At 39.0% G+C, this 11289-nt stretch overlaps 1 long non-coding RNA gene across 1 annotated transcript; it reads left to right on the top strand.

Moving 5' to 3' along the window:
* Window positions 1-5368: 5368 nt before the first annotated feature.
* On the top strand, window positions 5369-10277 carry LOC103875799. Its single transcript, XR_634764.3, has 3 exons — window positions 5369-5427; window positions 7970-8241; window positions 9917-10277. It is a non-coding gene; the product is annotated as an uncharacterized LOC103875799 (long non-coding RNA).
* The last annotated feature ends 1012 nt before the right edge of the window (window positions 10278-11289 follow it).

Raw genomic sequence — 11289 nt, 5'->3', positions numbered from 1 at the left:
GCCGCACGCTCTGCGAGCGGGATAAGGGAACTTTTCCCATTTCACTCTCAAAATTTCTTTAAGTGTCCTAAGGTTCCTTACTACATTCCTTTTCTGTTTAAACTGCCTCGACTGACCTTTATTCTTTGAACACTGTCACACAGAGAAACACACAAGGTGCATCCACCACACAATAGCCAGAGTGAGATTTCTAATACAAACATCAATACACGTCACTTCCTTATTCAAAACCTCCAATGGACTTCCTCCTGCGACCACACTACAGCTCACACTCCTCTCCAGGACTGTGGGTCCTGGTCTTGTTCATCACAGGGACCTCTGTGCGGCCTGTGTCCCCACGTGATCTGCCCTGCCCATCACTGCATTCCAGCCACATACCAGGATCCTTCTCACCCCAGGGCCTTTGTGCTTGCTGTTCCTTTAGCTTCAAAGTTTCTCCAAAACTTGTCATTGCTGCCTCCCTCTCACCACTGAGGGCTCAATAAAATCATTACTGTCTCACAGAGGGCCTCCTTGACCACCCCAGGTGCTCTCTATTACATTGTCTCATTTTATCTTCTGTTCACTTAGCTCTCACATGTCTAGGAAGTTTATTTATTTATTTATTTATTTATTTGCATATTGTCTATTTTCTCAGACATAACAGTAAACAACTGAAAGGTAAGAACTCTTTCATATTAACAGCACTTAAAACAGTACCAAAAAAAAACAAAAAAAAACAAAAACAAAAAAAAAAAACAGTACCAAGAACATAGTACTCACTTAATTACAGACTTTCAGGTTTTCTTTTAATGTTGTTGCTCAAGTTTTACCTTTAATTTTATTTATTTTTTAAAAGAATGAATTTTCATTTGAGATGACTTGAAAGATATGAAAGATTATAAAGGAAAAAACAAAAATCACCTTTATTCCCATACCCAGGGATAAGTATTATTAACATTTTGATCCATTTCTGCATATATCTTTTCTATAGAACATAGAGATAGCCTTAAGCATAATTGGGATTATGTTCCATAGTTTAAATTACCACAAACTGGAGGGCTTAAAACAACAGAGACGGGCAACCCATGGAACATGAGAAAACATTTACAAACCATATATATCTGATAAGGGGTTAATACCTAAAATACATAAGGAACTCCTACAACTCAATAGTGAAAAACAAATAAATAACCCAGTTAAAAATGGGCAAAGGACTTCAATACATATTTCTGAGTAATCAATAAAAAGACATTCAACATCACTAATCATCAGGAAAATGAAACTCAAAACCACAGTGAAGTATCACCTCACCCCTGTTAGAATGTCATTATCAAAAAACAGAGAATAACAAAAGTTGGTGAGGATGTGAAAAAAAATTGGAATCCTTGTGAAGACGTAAAACAGTATAGCCGCTTTAGAAAACACTATAGAGGCTCTTCAAAAAATTAAAAGCAGAACCACTATCTTATCCAGAAACCTCATTCTGGGTATCTATCCAAAAGAATTGAAATCAGGATCTTGAAGAGATATTTACACTCCCATGTTCCTTGCAGCATTATTCACAATAGCTAACAGGGAGAAACAACCTAAATGTCCATCAGTGAATGAACGAGTAAAGAAAATATGGTATACTTACAATGGTGTATTATTCAACCTTTTAAAAGGAAATACTGCCACATGCTACAACATGAATAAAGCTAGAGGACAGTATGCTGAGTGAAATAAGCCAATCACAGAAAAACAAATACTGCATGATTCCACTTATATGAGGTAATCTAAAGTAGTAAAACTCATGGAAGTTTTACTTTAAAATGGTGGTAGAATGTTAGTTCTACCATTACCTGGCAATGGTAGTTGCCAGGGACTGAGGCAGAGGGGAAAATTTGAATTGCTGTTCAATGGGTATAGTGATGCAATCACGCAAGATGAAAAAATTCTAGAAGTCTGCTGAACAACATTGTGCTTATAGTGAATAATACTGAACCATACGCCTAAAAATGTATTAAGAAGATAAATGTAATGTTAAGTGTTTTGTACCATGATTTCTTAAAAAAAAAATAAAGAAATGGCGGAAATTGATTCTTTCACAGTTTGAGAGACCAGAAGGCCCGAATCAAAATGTCGTCAGGATCATCCACTCTCTGAAGGCTCAAGGGAAGTGTCCTTCCCTGTCTCTTCTGAGCTTCTGGTGCTGGCAGTCACTTGGTTTGTAGATCCATCACTCCAATCTCCCGCTCTGTTGTCACATGGTCTCCTTTCTTGTGGGTCTCTGTCTCTGTATGTTCATGTGGCCTTCTATAAATACACCAGTCACTGGATTTAGGGCCCACCCTACTCTAGTATGACCCCCTCTTAATTAATTATATCTGCAAAAACCCTATTTCCAAATATGGTCATATTTCTGGAGACCTCAGTATCTGACAGGAATTGCCTCAGCTCCCTCAGGTTTTACCCTAAGACTCAATATGAAGTTATGCTTCAGCTGTTCAATGACACTGGCCCACTCAGTCCTCTTGCCCTTAACCACTTGGGTGAGACACTTTCATTCAATCTTCAAGGACAGGCAGGCTGTTTACCATCAACCTACCTGACACTAACCTTACAGATTTCTCTTTCATCCCTACTAGAGATGAAGAAATGGTTTAGGAGCTAGAGATAAACTTCCCTGACCTTAGGCCCATCTTTCAAAAGAAGTTCAGCTTTTCAGATGATCTAGGACAGCACTTAGATCCAGTTTCCTATGGGGCCTCCTACTGCAGATCTTCTCTAACTCACAGATGAAAAAATGGCATAAATTCTCTTTTGAAAGCTTGTGAAGAATTGAACATGCCCTGAATTTCTGGGATTTTACCTTAGTAAGAGAACAGAAAGAACTAGAACATGCTGAGCTATAAAATGCTCAGGCAGCATCTTCTGCTCATTTCTGGTGTTCTAATTAGCCTTTTCCCAGGAAAGTATCATGCAAACAATATCAAAATGCATTTGAAAATAAGCAATATCAAAATACTTTTCTCAGAGGCTTTAGAGATTTTGGTTTAGACTTGTGCTTCGGAAAGCTAGTTCTTATGTTAGGGAGTACAGAGAATAAAGAATAAGAGAGATTAGCAAGGAGACTGGTCAGTAGGTGGTTTTGAGATTAAAAGAAAGTCTTTGAACTAGGGGAGTATTAGAGAGGAGGAAGCAGTCATAAAATCCTATATTTGTCTTAACTAATAGGTTACTGTGACTTGGCCAACTTTCCCACATTTCAAGGAAATGTGTCATTGAGCAGTTTAGACAGGTACAGACTATCAGAAAAATGTCTGTCTGAAAGAGACTAACCAGAGTGCCAATAGGGGAGAAATGACAACACAGAGTTTTGATATTGATGCTTGAACTAATTAACATGCAAGGTATAAAATCTCTAGGTGACTCGCAATGGTAGAATACCATTAGATCCAACAGGTTTTTTAAAGCCTACATGTACCCATAGAATGAAGACGGGCTGAAAAGGACAGGCTATTTTGCTTTCAGATTATCAAATATTTGAGAAAAAAATGTTTAAGTGTATTTTCTAAATAAAACTCTATCTTAGGCAAGATACCAGTGTGCTTGTTATAAAAATATTAAAATAACGGTCAAAAAAACCATATAGGTACTCAGAAATTAGTTTAGTGATTAGAGCCTTTTTTAAAAAAATGCATTTCAACCCCACTATTTCCAGTATTAAAAACTGTATAATTAAATGCCTTTATTAAAAAAGGATTTTTAAGTCATTTGTCTTTAAAATTCTAAAGAGGAGGAAGTATGGAACAAATATCTTTGTACTTCCTTAGGCACAACAAATATGACACGATCCCTTTTATTATTTTTGTATGCCTGTGGAAATGTTCTACACCAGAAATACGATTCAATTTAAGAGGCTTTAACCTTATTTCATGTGATTCTCTGCTGTTTGTCATTAAGACACTTCCGATTAAAGGTTTATTGACTCAGTGGATACTCTCTATTATATATTACTGTTTTAAAAGAGCAAAGCTAACTCATTAGTTAGAAACCAGCAAAGCATGCAAGTGCTTTGTTCAACTGACAATAAGAGAGAGAACCAGTGGAAATTTACTGCTGGAAAGTATTATCACCAAAAGATATTCACTGAGCTGACAATTTTTGACATTTCCCATGTTCCTTCTGAAAATATTTGTGTTAGAATCAGACCTTTCAACATACCAAATCACATCTGATTGATTTCCCTGAGATTTTTCAAACTCTGGAAACTGAAGTACAAGTAAAATGGGCAAAGTTTCTCTGAATCTTCACCACAGACCCAGAGCCACACGAAGGATCTGACTCTTCATCCCTGCCCCCACCACCAACACCATTAAGACTGTACTTAAGTAATAAACCTTGTGTAACTCGTGATTCTGAAGCCCTGAAGAAGTAGAGGCAAACAATCAAGGGATGCGACTAATGTCACTAACAATGCTAACAAAAATAGGCTTCATCTCTAACTGGAGGGGAATGGCTGGGTCTTCTCTCTTTCCCAGGCGGGGTAACTCAAATCCCTACTCCAACCATGCCTTCTCTGTGGAGCCCCCAATCTTCCCTTGCTGCGGGAGCCTTGTTGTCTGCCATCTTATGACCTAACATGATGCCATCCTTGAGTGGCTCCTGCTTCCACAGCATCTACCCTGGATTTCTTCTCCAGACTTCTTATTGCTGTTTCTGGGACTCAGCTTGCCACCCCATTAACCTTCCTTCCATCAAAATGTCACTGCCCTCACTGAGTGGGGAAAATTCCCTTCTATGCTCCCAGACAGGATGTCCTGTTTTGTAGTATGGATTTCTGTTTTCTAACCACGGGACCTTGCCACGCAGACTACCTGAAGACTTATACATGTTTGTTCCTCTGACATGGGATACTGCATGACATGCCTTCAGAACAAGGGACCCACTTTACAGCAGCTGCAGGCCTGATAGAGCAATGGAGCGGCCTTGGGGAGGCACTGCTGAGGCACCACCTTGGAGATGGTGCTCAGTGAGAAGGTTGATGCTCGGTTCATTTTTTTCATATGTTTATTCAGCTGTTCCAATATATTTTTTAAATAAGTATCTTTTTCCCATTAAACTAAATTACTTTGATCCATGGTTTAAAAAATCAATTGAGTATATGCATATATGGATGTATTTCTATCCTCTCTATTCTGCTCCATTTCTTTCTTGTTCTGTCCTTATGCTGCTACTACCCTCCTGTCTTAATTGTTGTAGCTTAATAAAAAGTTCTGAAATCGATAATAGGATACATTTTCCAGATTGTTTGGCTCCTTTCTTTCAGAGATATTTTGCCTCAATTTCCAGTCACCCCACAATTCTAAGCTTTGTCCTCTGTTTTTTCAGATCAACAGGACTATGACTTTCTCAAAAGCTTCCTGAGCAGAGGAAGAAGCACCTTCAGAGAAAGAGCCTTATGTATGTGTATTTCACCCAGTGTGGTTTTCTTCTTGCAGGGGTTAAATCCCCTTCAGTTCTTACTAGTTTGTGGTCTCTCTCCATCATCTATAATGGGTTAGTTTAATACAAGCTATTTGACCATGACTGAGAGTCTTGTCTTTCCACTGTTTTTCAACACTGACTTTTGGGTCTGTGCTGACTGCTCCTATCAGCCATACCTGGTGATTCCTATCAGGTGGGTGAGCTAGGCACCATCCTCTGCTGTCCCTGAAGCTTTTTATTACCTCTCTACCTCTAGAAAAAGTCAATGTCTCCCCAGCTCTATCCCTAATGCACTCAACCACACCATGGCACTGTTGCGCTCCTTGCTGGCCATCTAGTTTCTGTCTACCATTATGCTTCCCTCAAGACTTACTCAGTACAATGGAGACAGAAGCAAAACCAGTAAGTATCCATAAACATCCTTAAGAAAGGTGGAAGAGCCAATGGAGGGTAGGAAGGAGGAGCAGGGATCTCAGCCACATCTGATGCAAATGGGTGGGCAGAATGGAGGTACTGGGGCCAGGGATGCTAGGACTCAGAACAAAATCTTGCTTTCTAGACAAGAGCTATTTGTCAATGTCTGTTGGTATCGAAGAAAGCGTTTTTTACTCTATTGACACTGTCTATTTTGTCATCCCTGGGACCACTAATCCTTTAATTATTGCCAAGGGAACCAAAACTGTATTTACCCTTCTAGCTACCCTTGATTCTCCGGGCAGCTTGGACATCACAGTCACGTCAAATCTCCCTTCCCTGCCATGGATTCCTTTGTCTCTTTTTCCTTTCAAGGTGGTAATTCTTATTTCTGAACCACCCCTATTATTAATCTGTTTCAACTTCTACAAAAAAGCAAAACTATGCATTTTCTAATGAAAAGAAAACTGATCCTCTTTTGGAAATCATGCTTGTCTTTGAAAACTCTGCAACTGCTTCAGAGAGAAGAGCATGAAGAAAAAATAATCATTATAATCATCTTCAGCTCCATGACTGCAGTTTAGTAAGACGTGAAGAGCCTCAGGTTATGAGACTTAGGTCAACTGTTTTGTTTATCAAAGAAAGATAAGGTAAGCCCTAAACAAATTCAGCTGCATGCTTTTTTCCCCCTGCCCTTTCATTGAATGATACCAGTTGTCGCTTTTGCTTGCAGACTGACATTAAAAAGGATGAAAATATTGCTTTCTTAGTACGGATTCCTATTGGCACAGCTTTTGTTCAGACTACGATGCTCTGACAAATTAGCCCAGGAAAACAGGGCAGGAAAAAAACTGTCTTTACTTCTGCTTGTTATCGTCTTTAATATTACCAGAGCATTTACTGTTCCATATGCTTCCGGCTCTTTGCTCCTCATTAAAGAATGGGATCTGCATAGACTATTCACTGGCAAACACCTAACTAGATTGTAAACTCTCTAGGTGAAAAGGTTGTTTTAAATTCCCACAGCACTCAGCATACTTCTGGGCATGAAAATGCTCAGTAATTCTTCTTTGATTGTATAGTACACATGTTGTTCAATATTAATATTCTATATTCAACCTCTGTTTCCCTGAGTGTCAAGGATCCGTACTAATTTTGGGCTGGTTCTGTCAATAACGATTTTTTTTTCATGAGTTTTGTAAATACAGTGGGAAAACCTTTAATAACTATGGTTAATAGGTAATTATCTTGAGCTTTTCCTGTACAGAGTAATCAAATTGAAGGAGATAAGGCCTTTTAGCAAACTCAAATCCTTGTAATAATACTTCACATTGTCAAAATAGCAATTTCTATTTCAGCACATTTAATGGTAAGAAATAATATTGATAAGTATGATGTTGTTTGGGGTGGTGATTAATGCCTTCCACATGTTTAACCAGCTAGAATTTGCTAAATAATTTCTAATTTTCCTTTGCTTTCCATACTCTGCAGATTAAAATAAGGTGTTATTACTTGGGGTGGGGATGGGGGGAATCTCTTAGCCTTACTGTCTTTGCTCATAAAGGAGGAATAGTAACACCTGCCCAGCCTAACCTCTCAGATTTGTCAGGAGGGTCAAGTAGGATGATGCATGAGAAAATGGTTTGTAAGCTGCAAAGCTTTGCACAAATTGAACTTGTTAGTATCATCTGCAGTTTACATAGGTCAAAGCTTTGCAAGGCAAAGATTCATTCTAAACTTGTAGGATAAACCATTTCTAAATCTTCAGTGTGTAATGTGAACTATTTCTTTCAGTGCCACAGATCAATGATAATACTGCCTAGTCACTTATTTCATCTGACAGGAACCTAAATAAAAATAATTAAAAGCTGATCTACATACCACATATTCCTTATTGCTATATAGCACCTCACAAGCCAGTCAGAGATCAATTACTCAACGTTTTCTTCAATTATGGTCTGTCAGCAGATAAATCTACCAAACCAATCAGGGGTATTACAGGCCCATAGTCGTGCAGGAATGAATTTTGCAACTGCTGAGCCATTTCTCTTGAAAGGAAGGGGTGAGAAATGATTGTTTTACCTTATCTTTTCTACAATCGTAGGAAGTTTCCAACTCATGAAAGGGTGTTACTGACAGTCGCAGTAAGACATTTGGAATCCATGTGTAAACTTTGTGATGAACATGGCCCCGCACAGAGGACCTGAGACATTTTGAGGAGGGCCTTCTATGTTTCTTCTCCCAGCACATGAGGAAAGTGAACCCCACTGGTGTAGCTCTCTGTCAGTAAAAAAGAGCACAAACTCCTGTTTCTGAACCAACATGAAAGAATGGATAATATTGCCAGTCATCTTGGGGAAGGCATGGGATTCAAAGGTGAATATTTTTGTATGTTTATGTATATTTGCTTTGATGTATAAGATAATAAGACAGGCCAGGCACAGTGGCTCACAGCTGCAATCCCAGCACTTTGGGAGGCTGAGGCGGGCAGATTGCTTGAGTCCAAGAGTTCAAGACAAGCCTGAGCAACATGGCAAGGCCCCGTCTCTACAAAAATAAATAAATAAATAAATAAATAAGCCAAGCATGGTGGCATGTGCCTGTAGTCCCAGCTACTCAGGAGGCTGAGACTGGAGGATCACTTAAGCCCAGGAGTTGGAGGCTGCAGTGAACAAAGATTATTCCACTGTACTCTAACCTGGGTGACAGAGCCAGACCCTGTCTCAAAAAAAAAAAAAAAAAAAAAAAAAAGCTAAGAAAGATAAGACAGTTTTCATTAAGCATGGAAACCATTTCAACTTTAAATGCAAACTTTTAAGGAAGGAAAGATTTTACTAGTTTCTTCCTCTGACAAATATATTTTATTAACACATTTCATTTATTAATAAATCCCACCACACTTAATTTTATTTTTTGTTTTCTTTTCTCCTTCTCTGAAAAATAATATAATAAGGTAGAAACCCAGGGACCTGACTGCTCAGCCAGACCTGGCCTTCACTGCACTGGACTCCCTAGCAACATGGGGCTCTTTAAGGCTTGTTTTCCCTTTGGGACTGTAAGAAGCTTAATGCACAGGAAACTTCTTCATTGGAAACTTATCCAAAATAAGTTTTAATTTCTAAGTTTGCAGGCTGTGGATCCTGGGTAACTGTCATGGATTTAGGGGACCCTAGAAGAGTTGAAATCATGAGTTCCCTACTTCTCCCTCTCCTTTTTCAGCCTATCCCCTTTTCCTAGATAATTTAATCTGTTATAATTTACAGCCAGAAATAGATTAAGATTGTGCTTCCATAAGTGACTTTTCCAGCCTTTAAAAAACGTATCAACATCTGGGTCCCACTCCCAGATATCTAGCTGGTTTGAGGTGAGGCCTGGAAGGCAATATTTTTTAGAAACCCCCCACGTAATTTCAATGTATGGCCAGGGTCGAGACCAAAGATTAGAATGTAACATGCAATGGATCCTGGAAAAATTACCTTTGCCTGGGAAAAACTTTGATTTATGGGAATTCAGGCATATATTGTAAATTAGTGTGTGGTCACGTGTTTTTAGGAAATGTACTTGAGTTTCCCAAATGTTGCAGGTATGGGCTTTGCATTGAGGCAGTCCTCTGTATCTTGTTACCCCTGTGGAACTTTGGAAAAGCGGAGTATATGAAAGTTGGAGTAAAATTAATCTACTTTCAGAGATTCAGAAGGAACTACAGATGCACCCATGGGTGCCCCAGGCAGAAACTGCCAAAGGTGAGAATGAGATTCCAACCAGGTTGCTGAGAGAAGCCCCTTTCACTGATACTGAGAAAAATAAGAAAAAGGAAACTTGAAAAAAAATTATTTTGAATTACTTTCTTACATCCTTGAGTTCACTAATTTATTTGGGGGAATAAGAAGAGATTCATTTTTAAGAGAATGGGTTGATTTCTCCATGAGAACAAAGGATTAACTTAATAATGGGATATGAGGAGCCTAGGAGTTTGCCTGATTGTATGATAAAGGCAGTATCTTGTCCTGGGTTACGTTTAATTAAAAGAATATTCTGTTATGTTTTGAAGGCTTCTGAAGAAAATAAATAAAAGATATTTATGAAGTGACTTGGAAATATGAACTGCCCACAACCTAGATAATATACAAAAGCAATGATGACGATGAAGCAGTGCTTTCTCAAAGGCATATACAAGACATCTCACCCTGTGATTACCTTGTCCTTTACGGCGGACAGCAATCTCTCAGAAAAGTCATTGGATTAAGTAATTTTCTGCAAGACGAGCTCAAGATTCAGATATGTCACACAGAAAGCAGATTGTCAGCACAAATTGAGGACATCCAATTGGATCATAATACAAGGAAGTGGAGTTTTCAGTGAAATAAGCAGTTTCTGTTTCTCTCTCTCTCTCTCTCTGTGTGTGTGTGTGTGTGTGTGTGTACGCACGTGTGTGTGTCTGTCTCTCTCTGTCTCTGTGTGTGTGTGTACGCACACGTGTGTGTGTCCGTCTCTCTCTCTCTCTCTCTCTATGTGTGTCTGTCTCTCTCTCTCTCTCCCTGACTCCTTTCTCTCATCCTCCCTCCCTGCCTTTGTCTCTCTCTCTGGCTTCATTTTTCTCTCTCCTGGATCCTTACTTCTTCCTTTTGGTTTACTTTTTCTATTGCTTTTTCTCTATTTTTACCTCTTCCCTTGGAGCAGATGGAATATGAGCCAATTGTACAGATTCTCCAGAAAGAAAAATATTCTTTCTTCTGTTCCCCAAGTCCCAAGAGTTCAAGGGAGAACAGAGAAAAAGAAGCTTGGAATAGGTGACTGGAGTCTACTTTGTTGAAGGCTGCAAGCGGAACTTTCTTTCCCTTGGATTAATCTTTTGGACCACACAAAAGATAATAAAACTCCTGTCAAAGATGAAGGTTTGGCCCTGGGGAAAGAAGCCGAAAGAGTCCTTTGGCCTGTTCCTGGTCAAGGGTCTTGGGCTAGATGCACAAAGGGAGTCACTGAGGCTCCCCTTTCATTAGTTCCAGTCACTGTGTTTGGAAACAAAATCTCTATCAGGAAACTAGAGAAATAGTGGGGCCAATTCTCCAGCTGAAACTGATTGTAGAGCTTCTTCAAAGAAACCACAATATCAGCAGTGCTGGTTGAAAATGCAGAGATTGGGTCCTGGCCATCTCTATTTATCTCCATAGGACATACAACAAATAGCAACCAATATCGGTACCCTCTGCTTCACCACTATTTCCTTATTTCTTCTCCTTGGTCTCCTGGAGTCATTTAGTTTACTAAAGTGTATGCATTATGTTGCTTTCATTGGTAATTAAATAAATGATATGACTGGTCTGCCTATCCTGACCAGCATATCTTTTCTGTGCACTGGTCAGAGCCACATTTTTTACCTAAAATACCTAAAAAGCCTGTAATTTTTATGAAAATGCAAGATTT

Source organism: Papio anubis, chromosome 9, assembly GCF_008728515.1.
Source record: "Papio anubis isolate 15944 chromosome 9, Panubis1.0, whole genome shotgun sequence".
Taxonomy (NCBI): domain Eukaryota; kingdom Metazoa; phylum Chordata; class Mammalia; order Primates; family Cercopithecidae; genus Papio; species Papio anubis.
This window is presented reverse-complemented; position numbering and strand designations above follow the sequence as displayed.